Source organism: Oncorhynchus keta, chromosome 35 (assembly GCF_023373465.1).
Source record: "Oncorhynchus keta strain PuntledgeMale-10-30-2019 chromosome 35, Oket_V2, whole genome shotgun sequence".
NCBI classification, from domain to species: domain Eukaryota; kingdom Metazoa; phylum Chordata; class Actinopteri; order Salmoniformes; family Salmonidae; genus Oncorhynchus; species Oncorhynchus keta.
In genome coordinates, this window is record NC_068455.1 from 6121225 (window position 1) to 6142153 (window position 20929).

At 45.2% G+C, this 20929-nt stretch overlaps 1 long non-coding RNA gene and 1 pseudogene across 2 annotated transcripts in view; both read left to right on the forward strand.

Moving 5' to 3' along the window:
* Positions 1–20929, forward strand: part of LOC118381924 (alpha-actinin-1-like) — a 76856-nt pseudogene that overhangs the window by 43141 nt on the left and 12786 nt on the right. The window contains exons 14-20 of the transcript XR_008091451.1: positions 2638–2700; positions 2878–2934; positions 3285–3302; positions 8203–8394; positions 9853–9987; positions 12316–12495; positions 18107–18253. The product of XR_008091451.1 is annotated as an alpha-actinin-1-like (transcript). The remainder of the gene's footprint in view (positions 1–2637; positions 2701–2877; positions 2935–3284; positions 3303–8202; positions 8395–9852; positions 9988–12315; positions 12496–18106; positions 18254–20929) is intronic.
* On the forward strand, positions 4032–6384 carry LOC127915766 (uncharacterized). Its single transcript, XR_008092018.1, has 3 exons — positions 4032–4124; positions 4671–5328; positions 5665–6384. It is a non-coding gene; the product is annotated as an uncharacterized LOC127915766 (long non-coding RNA).

The window sequence follows — 20929 nt, forward strand, 5'->3', positions numbered from 1 at the left end:
CGGAACGTTCACTTGAATGGGAATGTATTTCTATGGGGCTGACATTACATTTACATTACATTACATTTACATTACATTTAAGTCATTTAGCAGACGCTCTTATCCAGAGCGACTTACAAATTGGTGCATACACCTTATGACATCCAGTGGAACAGCCACTTTACAATAGTGCATCTAAATCTTTTTAGGGGGGTGAGAAGGATTACTTACCCTATCCTAGGTATTCCTTGAAGAGGTGGGGTTTCAGGTGGCTGACAGGAAGCACTGTCCTTCACAGGAACGAGACAGTCCATTACTGATATATACTGTATTATGTCAGGGATAAAAGCTCATGTTCTCTACATTACCTTGGAAATAATGGACGACGTAGGAGCCGAGTCCCTTTGCAGAGTCCATTTTTTTCCGAGGTAATGTACAAAACTGAGGAGTTTATCCCACTTATACCACAGTTTCCAAAGAAAACATACGAAAACACATATTTACTGGTATGAATACTTTTTGGTTTATACTTTTTTGTTAAGTGAATCCATACTTTCTCATATTTTGGGTGCTAGAGATGCGACCCAGTCGCCCGTTCTTCAAGTCCCGTCGCCATGCTCGCTAGCAACGTTCTTATCCCTTGTTTGCTAGTTAGCCAGCTAGCTACAGCTAACACAAACATGACCTTTGCAGCCAGAATAACAGCAAAAGTAGCTGTTTTCTCTTGGATACATCCATGACAATGAGCTGATAATTTAGTTTGTTGCTAAGCTAACCTGCCAATGTGACAACCTAAATAAAAAATTCCTAGAGTTGCTGAAAACAGCTGCTGAAACTATAAAGGTTGGGAGGGGAGCGAGGACATTCATGTTCATCACTCACCACGTTAGGTCATCAGATGCTACAAAACAATATGTCTCTGCAAAAAAACTAAATCATCTTAAGTTTTTCCTTGTTGGACCTGCATTGATAATGTAGCCTATTTCAGTTTGTGTAGTTGTTGGTTTAGTACAGTCTATGTGTAGTTGTTGGTAGAGTACAGTCTCCATGTGTAGTACAGTATCCATGTGTAGTACAGTATCCATGTGTAGTACAGTCTCCATGTGTAGTACAGTCTCCATGTGTAGTACAGTCTCCATGTGTAGTTGTTGGTAGTACAGTCTCCATGTGTAGTACAGTCTCCATGTGTAGTTGTTGGTGTAGTACAGTCTCCATGTGTAGTACAGTCTCCATGTGTAGTTGTTGGTTTAGTACAGTCTCCATGTGTAGTACAGTCTCCATGTGTAGTTGTTGGTTTAGTACAGTCTCCATGTGTAGTTGTTGGTTTAGTACAGTCTCCATGTGTAGTTGTTGGTTTAGTACAGTCTCCATGTGTAGTACAGTCTCTATGTGTAGTACAGTCTCTATGTGTAGTTGTTGGTGTAGTACAGTCTCTATGTGTAGTACAGTCTCTATGTGTAGTACAGTCTCCATGTGTAGTTGTTGGTATAGTACAGTCTCCATGTGTAGTACAGTCTCCATGTGTAGTACAGTCTCCATGTGTAGTTGTTGGTTTAGTACAGTCTCCATGTGTAGTTGGTGTAGTACAGTTGGTGTAGTACAGTCTCCATGTGTAGTACAGTCTCTATGTGTAGTACAGTCTCTATGTGTAGTACAGTCTCTATGTGTAGTACAGTCTCTATGTGTAGTTGTTGGTGTAGTACAGTCTCTATGTGTAGTACAGTCTCTATGTGTAGTACAGTCTCTATGTGTAGTTGTTGGTTTAGTACAGTCTCTATGTGTTGTTGGTTTAGTACAGTCTCTATGTGTAGTACAGTCTCTATGTGTAGTTGTTGGTTTAGTACAGTCTCTATGTGTAGTTGTTGGTTTAGTACAGTCTCTATGTGTAGTACAGTCTCTATGTGTAGTACAGTCTCCATGTGTAGTACAGTCTCCATGTGTAGTACAGTCTCTATGTGTAGTTGTTGGTGTACAGTCTCCATGTGTAGTTGTTGGTGTAGTACAGTCTCCATGTGTAGTACAGTCTCTATGTGTAGTTGTTGGTTTAGTACAGTCTATATGTGTAGTACAGTCTCTATGTGTAGTTGTTGGTGAAGTACAGTCTGTATGTGTCCTTCTGCGTCCTTGTGTAGCTCAGTTGGTAGAGCATGGTTCGCTTTGTAACGCTCTATGTGTAGGACAGTCTCTATGTGTAGTTGTTGGTGAAAGTGGGTTTGCGTCATTTGCCCAAATGTCCCCATATGGTTCCTGGTTTTAATATCCCTTCTAAAACGCCCTTTTAGCCAATCAGAAATTAGTATTCAACAATGCTGTGATAGAAATATATATGACTGAGATCAATTAGATGGTCAATTAGATGGTCAATTAGATGGTCAATTGGATGATCAATTGGATGATCAATTGGATGATCAATTGGATGATCAATTAGATGGTCAATTAGATGGTCAATTAGATGGTCAATTGGATGGTCAATTGGATGGTCAATTGGATGGTCAATTGGATGGTCAATTAGATGATCAATTAGATGGTCAATTGGATGATTAATTAGATGATCAGTCTCTATGTGTAGTTGTTGGTGGTCCATAGGTTCAGTCTAATATGTGAACTGCTTGGTCATGCACTCATACTGTTTTTATGTGTGTTTCCTCGTTGGTGAAGAGAACTGAGAAGCTTATGGAGACCATCGACAGTCTCTATCTGTAGTTGTTGGTGAAGCTCTCAGTCTTTAAATGTGTGGACTGTTTTCTATGTGTAGTTGTCTGGTGAAGTACAGTCTCTATGTGTCTCTGTCTCAGTCTATATGTGTCTCTTGTCTCTCTCTCTCTCTACTCTCTGTGTCTCTTTCTCTGTCTGTCTGAGAGAACAGTCTTCTGGATGTGTAGTTGTTGGTGAAGTTAGTTCAACAACTGGATGGAGGGAGCCATGGAAGATCTGCAGGACACGTTCAGTCTCTATGTACAGGTTGTTGGTGAAGATACAGGTCTATGTGTAGTTGTTGGGTTAGTACTGAAGTACAGGTTCTATGTGAGGAGATACAGTTATACTGTAGAGGAGATCTAGGTGTACCGTAGTGGAGATACAGGTTAGTACTGTAGAGGAGATATTAGTACTGTAGAGGAGATACAGGTTAGTACCGTAAAGATACAGGTTCCTGGTACTTAGATCCCTTCAGGTTAGTACCTTTTAGCCAATCAGAAATTAGTATTCAACAATGCTGTGATAGAGGAGATATATATGACTGAGATCAATTAGATGGTCAATTAGATGGTCAACTTAGAGGGTCAATTAGACCATAGATCAATTAGACCATAGAGGAGATACAGGTTAGTACCATAGAGGAGATACAGGTTAGTACCATAGAGGAGATACAGGATACCAGAACTGCCATAGAGCTCATGCACCATACTGAGGAGATACTGGTTTACCATAGAGGAGATACAGGTTAGTACCATAGAGGAGATACAGGTTAGTACCATAGAGGAGATACAGGTTAGTACCATAGAGGAGATACTGGTTAGTACCATAGAGAACTGGTTAGTACCTAGAGGAGATACAGGTTAGTACCATAGAGGAGATACTTAGTACCATAGAGGAGATACTGGTTAGTACCATAGAGGAGATACTCTTAGTACCATAGAGGAGATACTCTTAGTCTCTGTCTCTGAGATACTGTCTCTTAGTACTGTCTCTGAGATACTGTCTTAGTACCATAGAGGAGATACAGGTTAGTACTCTAGAGGAGATACAGGTTAGTACCTAGAGGAGATACAGGTTAGTACTCATAGAGGAGATACTCTTTAGTACTAGAGGAGATACAGGTTAGTACCATAGAGGAGATACAGGTTAGTACCATAGAGGAGATACAGGTTAGTACCATAGAGGAGATACAGGTTAGTACCATAGAGGAGATACAGGTTAGTACCATAGAGGAGATACAGGTTAGTACCATAGAGGAGAGTACCATAGAGGAGATACAGGTTAGTACCATAGAGGAGATACAGGTTAGTACCATAGAGGAGATACAGGTTAGTACCATAGAGGAGATACAGGTTAGTACCATAGAGGAGATACAGGTTAGTACCATAGAGGAGATACAGGTTAGTACCATAGAGGAGATACAGGTTAGTACCGTAGAGGAGATACAGGTTAGTACCATAGAGGAGATACAGGTTAGTACCATAGAGGAGATACAGGTTAGTACCATAGAGGAGATACAGGTTAGTACCATAGAGGAGATACAGGTTAGTACCATAGAGGAGATACAGGTTAGTACTGTAGAGGAGATACAGGTTAGTACCATAGAGGAGATACAGGTTAGTACCATAGAGGAGATACAGGTTAGTACCATAGAGGAGATACAGGTTAGTAGAGGAGATACAGGTTAGTACCAGGTTAGTACCATAGAGGAGATACAGGTTAGTACCATAGAGGAGATACAGGTTAGTACCATAGAGGAGATACAGGTTAGTACCATAGAGGAGATACAGGTTAGTACCATAGAGGAGATACAGGTTAGTACCATAGAGGAGATACAGGTTAGTACCATAGAGGAGATACAGGTTAGTACCATAGAGGAGATACAGGTTAGTACCATAGAGGAGATACAGGTTAGTACCATAGAGATACAGGTTAGTACCATACAGGTTAGTACCATAGAGGAGATACAGGTTAGTACTGTAGAGGAGATACAGGTTAGTACCATAGAGGAGATACAGGTTAGTACCATAGAGGAGATACAGGTTAGTACTGTAGAGGAGATACAGGTTAGTACTGTAGAGGAGATACAGGTTAGTACCGTAGAGGAGATACAGGTTAGTACCGTAGAGGAGATACAGGTTAGTACCGTAGAGGAGATACAGGTTAGTACCGTAGAGGAGATACAGGTTAGTACCGTAGAGGAGATACAGGTTAGTACCGTAGAGGAGATACAGGTTAGTACCATAGAGGAGATACAGGTTAGTACAGGTTAGTACCATAGAGGAGATACAGGTTAGTACCGTAGAGGAGATACAGGTTAGTACCATAGAGGAGATACAGGTTAGTACCATAGAGGAGATACAGGTTAGTACCATAGAGGAGATACAGGTTAGTACCATAGAGGAGATACAGGTTAGTACCGTAGAGGAGATACAGGTTAGTACCGTAGAGGAGATACAGGTTAGTACCGTAGAGGAGATACAGGTTAGTACCGTAGAGGAGATACAGGTTAGTACCGTAGAGGAGATACAGGTTAGTACCGTAGAGGAGATACAGGTTAGTACCGTAGAGGAGATACAGGTTAGTACCGTAGAGGAGATACAGGTTAGTACTGTAGAGGAGATACAGGTTAGTACCATAGAGGAGATACAGGTTAGTACCGTAGAGGAGATACAGGTTAGTACCGTAGAGGAGATACAGGTTAGTACCGTAGAGGAGATACAGGTTAGTACCGTAGAGGAGATACAGGTTAGTACCGTAGAGGAGATACAGGTTAGTACCGTAGAGGAGATACAGGTTAGTACCGTAGAGGAGATACAGGTTAGTACCGTAGAGGAGATACAGGTTAGTACCGTAGAGGAGATACAGGTTAGTACCGTAGAGGAGATACAGGTTAGTACCGTAGAGGAGATACAGGTTAGTACCGTAGAGGAGATACAGGTTAGTACCGTAGAGGAGATACAGGTTAGTACCGTAGAGGAGATACAGGTTAGTACCGTAGAGGAGATACAGGTTAGTACCGTAGAGGAGATACAGGTTAGTACCGTAGAGGAGATACAGGTTAGTACCATAGAGGAGATACAGGTTAGTACCGTAGAGGAGATACAGGTTAGTACCGTAGAGGAGATACAGGTTAGTACCGTAGAGGAGATACAGGTTAGTACCGTAGAGGAGATACAGGTTAGTACCATAGAGGAGATACAGGTTAGTACCGTAGAGGAGATACAGGTTAGTACCGTAGAGGAGATACAGGTTAGTACCGTAGAGGAGATACAGGTTAGTACCGTAGAGGAGATACAGGTTAGTACCGTAGAGGAGATACAGGTTAGTACCGTAGAGGAGATACAGGTTAGTACCGTAGAGGAGATACAGGTTAGTACCGTAGAGGAGATACAGGTTAGTACCGTAGAGGAGATACAGGTTAGTACCGTAGAGGAGATACAGGTTAGTACCGTAGAGGAGATACAGGTTAGTACCGTAGAGGAGATACAGGTTAGTACCGTAGAGGAGATACAGGTTAGTACCGTAGAGGAGATACAGGTTAGTACCGTAGAGGAGATACAGGTTAGTACCGTAGAGGAGATACAGGTTAGTACCGTAGAGGAGATACAGGTTAGTACCGTAGAGGAGATACAGGTTAGTACCGTAGAGGAGATACAGGTTAGTACCGTAGAGGAGATACAGGTTAGTACCGTAGAGGAGATACAGGTTAGTACCAGGTTAGTAGAGGAGATACAGGTTAGTACCGTAGAGGAGATACAGGTTAGTACCGTAGAGGAGATACAGGTTAGTACCGTAGAGGAGATACAGGTTAGTACCGTAGAGGAGATACAGGTTAGTACCGTAGAGGAGATACAGGTTAGTACCGTAGAGGAGATACAGGTTAGTACCGTAGAGGAGATACAGGTTAGTACCGTAGAGGAGATACAGGTTAGTACCGTAGAGGAGATACAGGTTAGTACCGTAGAGGAGATACAGGTTAGTACCGTAGAGGAGATACAGGTTAGTACCGTAGAGGAGATACAGGTTAGTACCGTAGAGGAGATACAGGTTAGTACCGTAGAGGAGATACAGGTTAGTACCGTAGAGGAGATACAGGTTAGTACCGTAGAGGAGATACAGGTTAGTACCGTAGAGGAGATACAGGTTAGTACCGTAGAGGAGATACAGGTTAGTACCGTAGAGGAGATACAGGTTAGTACCGTAGAGGAGATACAGGTTAGTACCGTAGAGGAGATACAGGTTAGTACCGTAGAGGAGATACAGGTTAGTACCGTAGAGGAGATACAGGTTAGTACCGTAGAGGAGATACAGGTTAGTACCGTAGAGGAGATACAGGTTAGTACCATAGAGGAGATACAGGTTAGTACAGGTTAGTACCATAGAGGAGATACAGGTTAGTACTGTAGAGGAGATACAGGTTAGTACCGTAGAGGAGATACAGGTTAGTACTGTAGAGGAGATACAGGTTACACACATAAGGAGATACAGGCATGCAAAAGGACCAAGAGGAGATACAGGTTAGTACCGTAGAGGAGATACAGGTTAGTACCGACAGGAGATACAGGTTAACCTTGTCCTGGTTAGTCCACTAGAGGAGATAGAGGTTAGTAGTTACCTTGAGGAGATACAGGTTAGTACCGTCTCACTTCCCAGCCGTACAGAGATAGGTGACCTTGTCCTTAGTCTGTCTCACTTCCCAGCCGACAGAGATAGTGACCTTGTCCAGTCTGTCTCACTTCCCAGCCGACAGAGATAGTGACCAGGTTAGTCCTGTCTGTCTCACTTCCCAGTACCGACAGAGATAGGTTAGTACCATAGAGGAGATACAGTGACCTTGTCCAGTCTACTTCCCAGCCGAGATACAGAGTTAGTGACCGTAGTCTGAGATACAGGTTAGTACCTGTAGTCTGTCTCACTTCCCAGTACCGACAGAGATAGTTAACCTTGTCCTGTCTGTTACTACCCAGCCGAGATACAGGTTAGATAGGAGATACAGGTTAGTCCTAGAGGAGATACAGGTTAGTCTCTCCCAAATCTCTAGTCAGGTACAGGTTACCGAGCTCAGATACAGGTCTGTGTTTTAAATACCATAAAGGCATATTGTCTTTACCCTCATTCTGTACCGGACTATACATGTTAGTACTGTAGAGGATGATTTCATACCATTCTGAGATCAATTATACCATAGAGGAGATACAGGTTAGTACAGGGAGGAGATACAGGTTAGTACCATAGATTACAATTAGTACCATAGAGGAGATACAGGTTAGTACCATAGATAGGTTAGTACCGTAGAGGATACAGGTTAGTACCGTAGAGGAGATACAGGTTAGTACACAGAGGAGATACAGGTTAGTACTGTAGAGGAGATACACACACCACAGAGGAGATACAGGTTACACAGAGGAGATACAGGTTACACCATAGAGGAGATACAGGTTACACCGTACATTTTAGATTCTGTGTGAGATACAGGTTAGTACCATAGAGGAGATACGTTTCTCTTGTCTTTCCCTCCCACAGGGTCTGAGTACAGCCCACGAGCAGTTTAAAGCCACTCTCCCTGAGCGGATACAGGTTAACCGTGGTGCCATCCTGGTTATTCACAATGAGATCAGCCAAGATAGTGGCCACCTATCATGTGAACATGGCTGGATACAGGTTAACCCTTACACCACCATCAACCCTCAGGACATCAATGCCAAATGGGACAAGGTGAGGGACAGGGTGTGGGAGAGGAGATACAGGTTAGTACCATAGAGGAGATACAGGTTAGTACCGTAGAGGAGATGAGGGACAGGTTAGTACTGTGGGACAGGTTAGTACACGTACAGGAGATCAACACTAAGTGTATGGGACAAGGTGAGGGACAGGGTGTGGGACAGGCAACACGTACAGGAGATCAACACTTAGTGTATGGGACAAGGTGAGGGACAGGGTGATGGGACAGGCAACACCATAGAGGAGATCAACACTTAGTGTATGGGACAAGGTGAGGGACAGGGTGTGGGACAGGCATACACGTACAGGAGATCAACACTAAGTGTATGGGACAAGGTGAGGGGAGACAGGGTGTGGGACAGGCAACACGTACAGGAGATCAACACTAAGTGTATGGGACAAGGTGAGGACAGATACAGGTTAATATGTAGTACTGTAGAGGAGATGTACCGTATGGGACAAGGTGAGGGACAGGGAGGGACAGGCAACACGTACAGGAGATCAACACTAAGTGTATGGGACAGGGTGTGGGACAGGCAACACGTACAGGAGATCAACACTAAGTGTATGGGACAAGGTGAGGGACAGGTGTGGGACAGGCAACACGTAGAGGAGATCAACACTAAGTGTATGGGACAGGGTGTGGGACAGGCAACACGTACAGGAGATCAACACTAAGTGTATGGGACAAGGTGAGGGACAAGGTGAGGGACAGGCAACACGAACAGGAGATCAACACCAAGTGTATGGGACAAGGTGATGGGACAGGAAACGTGCCACTGGAGATCAACACTAAGATCAACACAAAATGGGACAAGGTGAGGGACAGGGTGTGGGACAGGCAACATGAACAGGAGATCAACACCAAGTGTATGGGACAAGGTGAGGGACAAGGTGAGGGACAGGGTGAGGGACAGGCAACACGAACAGGAGATCAACACCAAGTGTATGGGACAAGGTGAGGGACAGGAAACGTACAGGAGATCAACACTAAGTGTATGGGACAAGGTGAGGGACAGGAAACGTACAGGAGATCAACACTAAGTGTATGGGACAAGGTGAGGGACAGGATGTGGGACAGGCAACATGAACAGGAGATCAACACTAAGTGTATGGGACAAGGTGAGGGACAGGGTGTGGGACAGGCAACACGAACAGGAGATGTGTGAGAGGAGAAATGTGAGATCAACACCAAGTGTATGGGACAAGGTGTTGGACAGGGTGTCTCTCCCCCCACCACCCCAGGTGAGACACCCCTCTATGACTCTAACCCCTGTCTCTCCCCCACCACCCCAGGTGAGACACCCCTCTATGACTCTAACCCCTGTCTCTCCCCCCACCACCCCAGGTGAGACACCCCTCTATGACTCTAACCCCTGTCTCTCCCCCCACCACCCCAGGTGAGACACCCCTCTATGACTCTAACCCCTGTCTCTCCCCCCACCACCCCAGGTGAGACAGCTGGTGCCACAGAGGGACCAGGCCCTGATCGAGGAGCATGCCCGCCAGCAGAACAACGAACGTCTCCGGAGGCAGTTTGCCAACCAAGCCAATGTCATCGGGCCCTGGATACAAACCAAGATGGAGGTGAGTCTACACAGAGCAGAGTTGGTACAGAACAGGTAGAGTTGGTACAGAACAGGTAGAGTTGGTACAGAACAGGTAGAGTTGGTACAGAACAGGTAGAGTTGGTACAGAACAGGTAGAGTTGGTACAGAACAGGTAGAGTTGGTACAGAACAGGTAGAGTTGGTACAGAACAGAACAGGTAGAGTTGGTACAGAACAGTAGAGTTGGTACAGAACAGGTTTGGTACAGAACAGAACAGGGTAGAGTTGGTACAGAACAGAACAGTTGGTACAGAACAGGTAGAGTTGGAACAGAACAGGTAGAGTTGGTACAGAACAGAACAGGTAGAGTTGGTACAGAACAGGTAGAGTTGGTACAGAACAGAACAGGTAGAGTTGGTACAGAACAGAACAGGTAGAGTTGGTACAGAACAGAACAGGTAGAGTTGGTACAGAACAGAACAGGTAGAGTTGGTACAGAACAGAACAGGTAGAGTTGGTACAGAACAGAACAGGTAGAGTTGGTACAGAACAGAACAGGTAGAGTTGGTACAGAACAGAAGAGTTGGTACAGAACAGGTAGAGTTGGTACAGAACAGAACATGTAGAGTTGGTACAGAACAGGTAGAGTTGGTACAGAACAGGTAGAGTTGGTACAGAACAGGTAGAGTTGGTACAGAACAGAACAGGTAGAGTTGGTACAGAACAGAACAGGTAGAGTTGGTACAGAACAGGTAGAGTTGGTACTGGACAGAACAGGTAGAGTTGGTACTGGACAGAACAGGTAGAGTTGGTACTGGACAGAACAGGTAGAGTTGGTACTGAACAGAACAGGTAGAGTTGGTACTGGACAGAAAAGAACAGGTAGAGTTGGTACTGGACAGAACAGGTAGAGTTGGTACTGGACAGAACAGGTAGAGTTGGTACTGGACAGAACAGGTAGAGTTGGTACTGGACAGAACAGGTAGAGTTGGTACTGGACAGAACAGGTAGAGTTGGTACAGAACAGAACAGGTAGAGTTGGTACAGAACAGAACAGGTAGAGTTGGTACTGGACAGAACAGGTAGAGTTGGTACTGGACAGAACAGAACAGGTAGAGTTGGTACTGGACAGAACAGGTAGAGTTGGTACTGGACAGAAAAGAACAGGTAGAGTTGGTACTGGACAGAAAAGAACAGGTAGAGTTGGTACTGGACAGAAAAGAACAGGCAGAGTTGGTACTGGACAGAAAAGAACAGGCAGAGTTGGTACTGGACAGAAAAGAACAGGTAGAGTTGGTACTGGACAGAAAAGAACAGGTAGAGTTGGTACTGGACAGAACAGGTTGAGTTGGTTCTGGACAGAACAGGTAGAGTTGGTTCTGGACAGAACAGGTAGAGTTGGTACTGGACAGAACAGGTAGAGTTGGTACTGGACAGAACAGGTAGAGTTGGTACTGGACAGAAAAGAACAGGCAGAGTTGGTACTGGACAGAAAAGAACAGGCAGAGTTGGTACTGGACAGAAAAGAACAGGCAGAGTTGGTACTGGACAGAAAAGAACAGGTAGAGTTGGTACTGGACAGAAAAGAACAGGTAGAGTTGGTTCTGGACAGAACAGGTAGAGTTGGTTCTGGACAGAACAGGTAGAGTTGGTACTGGACAGAACAGGTAGAGTTGGTACTGGACAGAACAGGTAGAGTTGATACTGGACAGAACAGAGCAGGTAGAGTTGGTTCTGGACAGAACAGAACAGGTAGAGTTGGTTCTGGACAGAACAGAACAGGTAGAGTTGGTTCTGGACAGAACAGAACAGGTAGAGTTGGTACTGGACAGAACAGAACAGGTAGAGTTGGTACTGGACAGAACAGAACAGGTAGAGTTGGTACTGGACAGAACAGAACAGGTAGAGTTGGTACTGGACAGAACAGAACAGTAGAGTTGGTACTGGACAGAACAGGTAGAGTTGGTACTGGACAGAACAGGTAGAGTTGGTACAGAACAGAACAGGTAGAGTTGGTACTGGACAGAACAGGTAGAGTTGGTACTGGACAGAACAGAACAGGTAGAGTTGGTACTGGACAGAACAGAACAGGTAGAGTTGTAAGTGTCAAATACGCTTGGATTCAGACCACAAATTTTATCACGCCTGTCATCCTCAATCGTATCACCCCTGTCATCCTCAATCGCATCACACCTTGTCATCCTTAATCGTATCACCCCTGTCATCCTCAAAAACAGTTTTGTTTGTGTTCTCACGCCTGTTTCTCTTCACAATCTAATTCAAACATTCTTTCCAGTAGGTCTTGACTCACCCTTTCCTCATGTATTCTGCTCCCTCTTCTCCTCCCTGTGTTTCTCTCTCTGCAGGAGATTGGTCGTATCTCTATCGAGATGCACGGAACCCTGGAGGATCAGCTGACCCACCTCCGCCAATACGAGAAGAACATCGTCAACTACAAGCCAAAGATCGACCAATTGGAGGGAGACCACCAGCTGATTCAGGAAGCTCTGATCTTCGACAACAAACACACCAACTATACCATGGAGGTGAGAAGCGCACATCTACACAACACTACACTATGGATTTACTGTAAGTAACACACAACTACACAACACACAACACACAACTACACAACAAGCACATCAACTACATCATGGAAGGTAATGGAAAGAAATAGAAGTCCAACAGATCCCAAGAGGGGGTACGAGTTGATCTTTACTGATCACCGCTACAGATCCCAAGAGAGGGTACAAGTTGATCTTTACTGATCACCGCTACAGATCCTAAGAGAGGGAACAAGTTGATCTTTACAGATCCCAAGAGGGGGTACGAGTTGATCTTTACTGATCACCGCTACAGATCCCAAGAGAGGGAACAAGTTGATCTTTACTGATCCCAAGAGAGGGTACAAGTTTATCTTTACTGATCACCGCTACAGATCCTAAGAGAGGGAACAAGTTGATCTTTACTGATCACCGCTACAGATCCCAAGAGAGGGTACAAGTTGATCTTTACTGATCCCAAGAGAGGGTACAAGTTGATCTTTACTGATCCCAAGATCCCAAGAGGGGGTACAAGTTGATCTTTACAGATCCCAAGAGAGGGTACAAGTTGATCTTTACAGATCCCAAGAGAGGGTACAAGTTTATCTTTACTGATCACCGCTACAGATCCTAAGAGAGGGAACAAGTTGATCTTTACTGATCACCGCTACAGATCCCAAGAGAGGGTACAAGTTGATCTTTACTGATCCCAAGAGAGGGTACAAGTTGATCTTTACTGATCACCGCTACAGATCCCAGGAGAGGGAACAAGTTGATCTTTACTGATCACCGCTACAGATCCCAAGAGGGGGTACAAGTTGATCTTTACAGATCCCAAGAGAGGGTACAAGTTGATCTTTACAGATCCCAAGAGAGGGTACAAGTTGATCTTTACTGATCACCGCTACAGATCCCAGGAGAGGGTACAAGTTGATCTTTACTGATCACCGCTACAGATCCCAGGAGAGGGTACAAGTTGATATTTACTGATCACCGCTACAGATCCCAGGAGAGGGTACAAGTTGATATTTACTGATCACCGCTACAGATCCTAAGAGAGGGAACAAGTTGATCTTTACAGATCCCAAGAGGGGGTACAAGTTGATCTTTACTGATCACCGCTACAGATCCTAAGAGAGGGAACAAGTTGATCTTTACTGATCACCGCTACAGATCCCAAGAGAGGGTACAAGTTGATCTTTACTGATCCCAAGAGAGGGTACAAGTTGATCTTTACTGATCACTTTTACAGATCCAAAGAGGGGGTACAAGTTGATCTTTACTGATCACCGCTACAGATCCCAAGAGAGGGTACAAGTTGATCTTTACAGATCCCAAGAGAGGGTACAAGTTGATCTTTACTGATCACTTTTACAGATCCAAAGAGGGGGTACAAGTTGATCTTTACTGATCACCGCTACAGATCCCAAGAGAGGGTACAAGTTGATCTTTACAGATCCCAAGAGAGGGTACAAGTTGATCTTTACTGATCACTTTTACAGATCCAAAGAGGGGGTACAAGTTGATCTTTACTGATCACTTTTACAGATCCAAAGAGGGGGTACAAGTTGATCTTTACTGATCACCGCTACAGATCCCAAGAGGGGGTACAAGTTGATCTTTACTGATCACTTTTACAGATCCAAAGAGGGGGTACAAGTTGATCTTTACTGATCACCGCTACAGATCCCAGGAGAGGGTACAAGTTGATCTTTACTGATCACTTTTACAGATCCAAAGAGGGGGTACAAGTTGATCTTTACTGATCACCGCTACAGATCCCAAGAGAGGGTATAAGTTGATCTTTACTGATCACCGCTACAGATCCCAGGAGAGGGGACAAGTTGATCTTTACTGATCACTGCTACAGATCCCAAGAAGGGGTACAAGTTGATCTTTACTGATCACTTTTACAGATCCAAAGAGAGGGTACAAGTTGATCTTTACTGATCACTTTTACAGATCCAAGAGAGGGTACAAGTTGATATCCCAAGAGAGGGTACAAGTTGATCTTTACTGATCACCGCTACAGATCCCAAGAGAGGGGACAAGTTGATCTTTACTGATCACCGCTACAGATCCCAAGAGGGGTACAAGTTGATCTTTACTGATCACTTTTACAGATCACAAGAGGGGGGTACAAGTTGATCTTTACTGATCACCGCTACAGATCCCAAGAGAGGGTATAAGTTTACAGATCCCAAGAGAGGGTGATCTTTACTGATCACCGCTACAGATCCCAGGAGAGGGGACAAGTTGATCTTTACTGATCACCGCTACAGATCCCAAGAAGGGGTACAAGTTGATCTTTACTGATCACTTTTACAGATCCAAAGAGAGGGTACAAGTTGATCTTTACTGATCACCGCTACAGATCCCAAGAGAGGGTACAAGTTTATCTTTACAGATCCCAAGAGAGGGTACAAGTTGATCTTTACTGATCACCGCTACAGATCCCAAGAGAGGGAACAAGTTGATCTTTACTGATCCCAAGAGAGGGTACGAGTTTATCTTTACTGATCCCAAGAGAGGGTACAAGTTACACTGATCACTAAGATCCAAAGAGGGGGTACAAGTTGATCTTTACTGATCACCGCTACAGATCCCAAGAGAGGGTACAAGTTGATCTTTACTGATCCCAAGAGAGGGTACAAGTTGATCTTTACTGATCACCGCTACAGATCCCAAGAGAGGGAACAAGTTGATCTTTACTGATCACCGCTACAGATCCCAAGAGGGGTACAAGTTGATCTTTACAGATCACTTTTACTGATCACCGCTACAGAGAGGGGTACAAGTTGATCTTTACTGATCACCGCTACAGATCCCAAGAGAGGGTACAAGTTGATCTTCACCGCTACAGATCCAAAGAGAGGGTACAAGTTGATCTTTACTGATCACCGCTACAGATCCCAAGAGAGGGTACAAGTTGATCTTTACAGATCCCAAGAGAGGGTACAAGTTGATCTTTACTGATCACCGCTATAGATCCCAAGAGAGGGTACAAGTTGATCTTTACTGATCACCACTACAGATCCCAAGAGAGGGTACAAGTTGATCTTTACAGATCCCAAGAGAGGGTACAAGTTGATCTTTACTGATCACCGCTACAGATCCCAAGAGAGGGTACAAGTTGATCTTTACTGATCACCGCTACAGATCCCAGGAGAGGGTACAAGTTGATCTTTACTGATCACCGCTACAGATCCCAGGAGAGGGTACAAGTTGATCTTTACTGATCACCACTACAGATCCCAAGAGAGGGAACAAGTTGATCTTTACAGATCCCAAGAGGGGTACAAGTTGATCTTTACTGATCACCAGATCCAAATAGGGGGTAGATCCTAAGAGAGGGGGTACAAGTTGATCTTTACTGATCACCGCTACAGATCCCAAGAGGGGGTACAAGTTGATCTTTACTGATCCCAAGAGAGGGTACAAGTTGATCTTTACTGATCACTTTTACAGATCCCAAGAGAGGGTACAAGTTGATCTTTACTGATCCCACAGATCCCAAGAGAGGGTACAAGTTGATCTTTACAGATCCCAAGAGAGGGTACAAGTTGATCTTTACTGATCACCGCTACAGATCCCAAGAGAGGGTATAAGTTGATCTTTACAGATCCCAAGAGAGGGTACAAGTTGATCTTTACAGATCCCAAGAGAGGGTACAAGTTGATCTTTACTGATCACCGCTACAGATCCCAGGAGAGGGTACAAGTTGATCTTTACTGATCACTGCTACAGATCCCAGGAGAGGGTACAAGTTGATATTTGCTGATCACCGCTACAGATCTCAGGAGAGGGTACAAGTTGATCTTTACTGATCACCGCTACAGATCCCAGGAGAGGGTACAAGTTGATCTTTACTGATCACCACTACAGATCCCAGGAGAGGGTACAAGTTGATCTTTACTGATCACAGCTACAGATCCCAAGAGAGGGTACAAGTTGATCTTTACTGATCACTTTTACAGATCCAAAGAGGGGGTACAAGTTGATCTTTACTGATCACCGCTACAGATCCCAAGAGAGGGTACAAGTTGATCTTTACAGATCCCAAGAGAGGGTACAAGTTGATATTTACTGATCACCGCTACAGATCCCAAGAGAGGGTACAAGTTGATCTTTACAGATCCCGAGAGAGGGTACAAGTTGATCTTTACTGATCACCGCTACAGATCCCAGGAGAGGGTACAAGTTGATCTTTACTGATCACCGCTACAGATCCCAGGAGAGGGTACAAGTTGATCTTTACTGATCACAGCTACAGATCCCAGGAGAGGGAACAAGTTGATCTTTACTGATCACCGCTACAGATCCCAAGAGAGGGTACAAGTTGATCTTTACTGATCACTTTTACAGATCCAAAGAGGGGGTACAAGTTGATCTTTACTGATCACCGCTACAGATCCCAAGAGAGGGTACAAGTTGATCTTTACAGATCCCAAGAGAGGGTACAAGTTTATCTTTATAGATCCCAAGAGAGGGTACAAGTTGATATTTACAGATCCCAGGAGAGGGTACAAGTTGATCTTTACTGATCACCGCTACAGATCCCAAGAGAGGGTACAAGTTGATCTTTACTGATCACCGCTACAGATCCCAAGAGAGGGTACAAGTTGATCTTTACTGATCACCGCTACAGATCCCAAGAGAGGGTACAAGTTGATCTTTACTGATCACTGCTACAGATCCCAAGAGAGGGTACAAGTTGATCTTTACTGATCACTGCTACAGATCCCAAGTTGATCTTTACTGATCACCGCTACAGATCCCAAGAGAGGGTACAAGTTGATGTTTACTGATCACCGTTACAGATCCCAAGAGAGGGTACAAGTGGTATAGAATAGATGATCTGATCTTACGACGACCATCTTCAAACTTCTTGGTGTCTCAACTTCTTTCTTTCAATTCAATTTTCTCTCTCTCTCTCTTTCCCCTCTCTCTACCTGTATCTGTTTCTCTCTTTCCTCTCTCTCTCCTCCTCTCCCTCTTGTCCTCCCTCCCTCTTTGCCTCTCTCCTCCTCTCCCCCTCTCCTCCTCTCCCTCTCTTGTCCTCCCTCCCTCTGTCCCTCTCGCCGTCTGTCCCTCTCGCCGTCTGTCCCTCTCTCCACCTCTCCCTCTCTCCACCTCTCCCTCTCTCCACCTCTCCCTCTCTCCACCTCTCCCTCTCTCCTCCACCCTCCCTTTGTCCCTCTCCCTCCCTCTCTCTCCCTCTCTCCTCCTCTCCCTCTCTCCTCTCTCTCCTCTCTCCCTCTCTCCTCTCTCTCCACCTCTCCTCCTCTCTCCTCCTCTCCCTCTCTCCTCCACCTCTCCCTCTCTCCTCCCTCTCCCTCCCTCTCTCTCCCTCTCTCCTCCTCTCCCTCTCTCCCTCTCTCCTCCTCTCCCCTCTCTCCTCCCTCTCCCTCTCTCTTCCTCTCCCTCTCTCTCCCTCTCCGCATTCCTCTCCCTCTCTCTCCCTCTCTCCTCCTCTCCCTCTCTCCACCTCTCCCTCTCTCCTCCACCCTCCCTCCCTCTCCCTCCCTCTCTCTCCCTCTCTCCTCCTCTCCCTCTCTCTCCCTCTCTCCTCCTCTCCCTCTCTCCTCCTCTCCCTCTCTCATCCTCCCTGCAGCATATCCGTGTGGGCTGGGAGCAGCTCCTGACCACCATCGCCAGAACCATCAACGAGATCGAGAACCAGATTCTGACGCGGGACGCCAAGGGCATCAGCCAGGACCAGATGAACGAGTTCAGAGCCTCCTTCAACCACTTCGACAGGGTCAGTTTCACAGAGGAGAGACCATACAGAGAGGAAGTGGTGCTGTGGGGGGCAAGAGACTGTACAGGGAGTAAGAGGTGCTGTGGGGGGGGCAAGAGACCGTACAGGGAGGAAGAGGTGCTGTGGGGGGGACCGTTTCACAGAGAAGAGACCGTTTTAGGTCACATAGGTCACATATACTGTACAGTACACTCATATTGCCTAACTACTGAATAGTACGGATCTGAATATCGCTATGGACGATGTGTTTTCCACATATTTAGGCCGCATGAGCAAAGCGAGGAGGTTGAGGTGGACGGAGGATCGTTTGTTGGGTCATTGAAGCATGTTATTCCTCTCATAGTGGCACTAACAAACTACAGGACGTGCATCATGTAGATAATCAACCAGGACCAACTGATAACATCGATAGTGATGTTTGAACTAATCTAACTTTACCATATCTGTTGAAGAGAGAGGAGATGGTACATTATGTCCCAGAGACTTTACCTTACAGTCCTACTGCACTGACGAGAGAGAGGAGATACATTATGTCCCAGAGACTTTACCTTACAGTCCTACTGCACTGACGAGAGAGAGGAGATACATTATGTCCCAGAGACTTTACCTTACAGTCCTACTGCACTGACGAGAGAGAGGAGATACATTATGTCCCAGAGACTTTACCTTACAGTCCTACTGCACTGACGAGAGAGAGGAGATACATTATGTCCCAGAGACTTTACCTTACAGTCCTACTGCACTGACGAGAGAGGAGGTCCCAGAGACTTTACATCCTATGTCCATTATGTCAGAGACTTTACCTTACAGTCCTACTGCACTGACGAGAGAGGAGATACATTATGTCCCAGAGACTTTACCTTACAGTCCTACTGCACTGACGAGAGAGAAAGCATTTAAAAAGCATTTTTTAGGGGTGGTGTCTTTCTCTTTGTGGAGAAAAATATATAGGGGAACTTTTCCCATGAAAAATGGCTGTGACCCAGGGAGCCTACTGCACTGACGAGAGAGAAAGCATTTAAAAAGCATTTTTTAGGCAAAAAATATATAGGGGAACCGAAAATGGCTGACCCAGGGAGCCCCGCCCAGGCAAACCGGTGACCCAGGGATACAGCCCGGGGATCGAACCAGGGTCTTTAGTGAGGCCTTTAGCACTGAAATGCAGTGCCTTTAGACATCTGCGTCACTCGTGAGGGTAGTCTACATGATGAGATTATTATTATTTATTTTTTATTTTTTTTGTCAAACGGCAGTCAAGCATCGATCGTCATGGTCACCACGGTCACCATGGTCACCATGAGAAGAATAAAGGTTAGGACTGTGAACTGTTAGCACCCTGCGACCCGATTTAATCTGTCGCCTAATGAACGGCATGGTTTCCTGGGTCGTAGTGGAAGAACCCCCAAACACATCACATCATCGTGTACTTCACTATTGATTGTTATTATATTAATATTTGTGCGATACAAGACATTTCCACCGCCATTTCTCGCATAATTAATTTTTTTTATCTGTCGGCATTTCTAGAATTGTACCCGAAAACTTCCTATTTCCATCTCCTCTGTCTTTTACACATAAAAATATGTGGATGTAATTGTGGTCAGTGAGTGTAATTTCCATTAGGATGAAATAAAATAATCTACTTTCTACTGTAGATATGTAAATTCAACAATTTTGTTTATTCTGTTGTTACTATAGCGATAGGCCTATTTCTAAAAACATTTAATTAAAAAAAACATTTAAAAAAAAAAACATTTTAAAAGTAATTATATGGACCCCCCTGCAGTACCTCTGTGGACCCCCACCCCACCCCAGTTTGAATAATGTAGTCCCTTATTGTTATTTAACCTATGTGGTGCTATGTACCCAAGCTCAGTCCCAGGGACCCTGAAGGGGGGGGGGGGGCGTTTTGGTTTTTGCCCTAGCACTACACAGCTCAATTCAAGCTTTGATGAATTGAATCAGCTGTATAGTGCTAGGGCAAAAAAACAAAATGTGCCCCATTTTGGGGTCCCCGGGACCGAGTTTGGGAAACACTGTGTTACTGTATATGATGTGAAATGAATGATACCTCGTACTGTCTACTGTAGTCTGCTGGCCACACTGCACCTAACAGCTCTGAATGCCTCCATATGACACAGCACCTCACCTCAGGTCCTAATGTTTGGCACTGTTGTGTTTTCTGTCTCTTCTTGTGCATGGTCCCAACCCCTTATCAACCATCCCCAACCCCTTATCAACCATCCCCAACCCCTTATCAACCATCCCCAACCCCTTATCAACCATCCCCAACCCCTTATCAACCATCCCCAACCCCTTATCAACCATCCCCACCCCCTTATCAACCATCCCCAACCCCTTATCAACCATCCCCAACCCCTTATCAACCATCCCCAACCCCTTATCAACCATCCCCAACCCCTTATCAACCATCCCCAACCCCTTATCAACCATCCCCAACCCCTTATCAACCATCCCCAACCCCTTATCAACCATCCCCAACCCCTTATCAACCATCCCTCCTAACCCCAACCCTATCAACCATCCCCAACCCCTTATCAACCATCCCCAACCCCTTATCAACCATCCCCAACCCCTTATCAACCATCCCCAACCCCTTATCAACCATCCCCAACCCCTTATCAACCATCCCCAACCCTTATCAACCATCCCCAA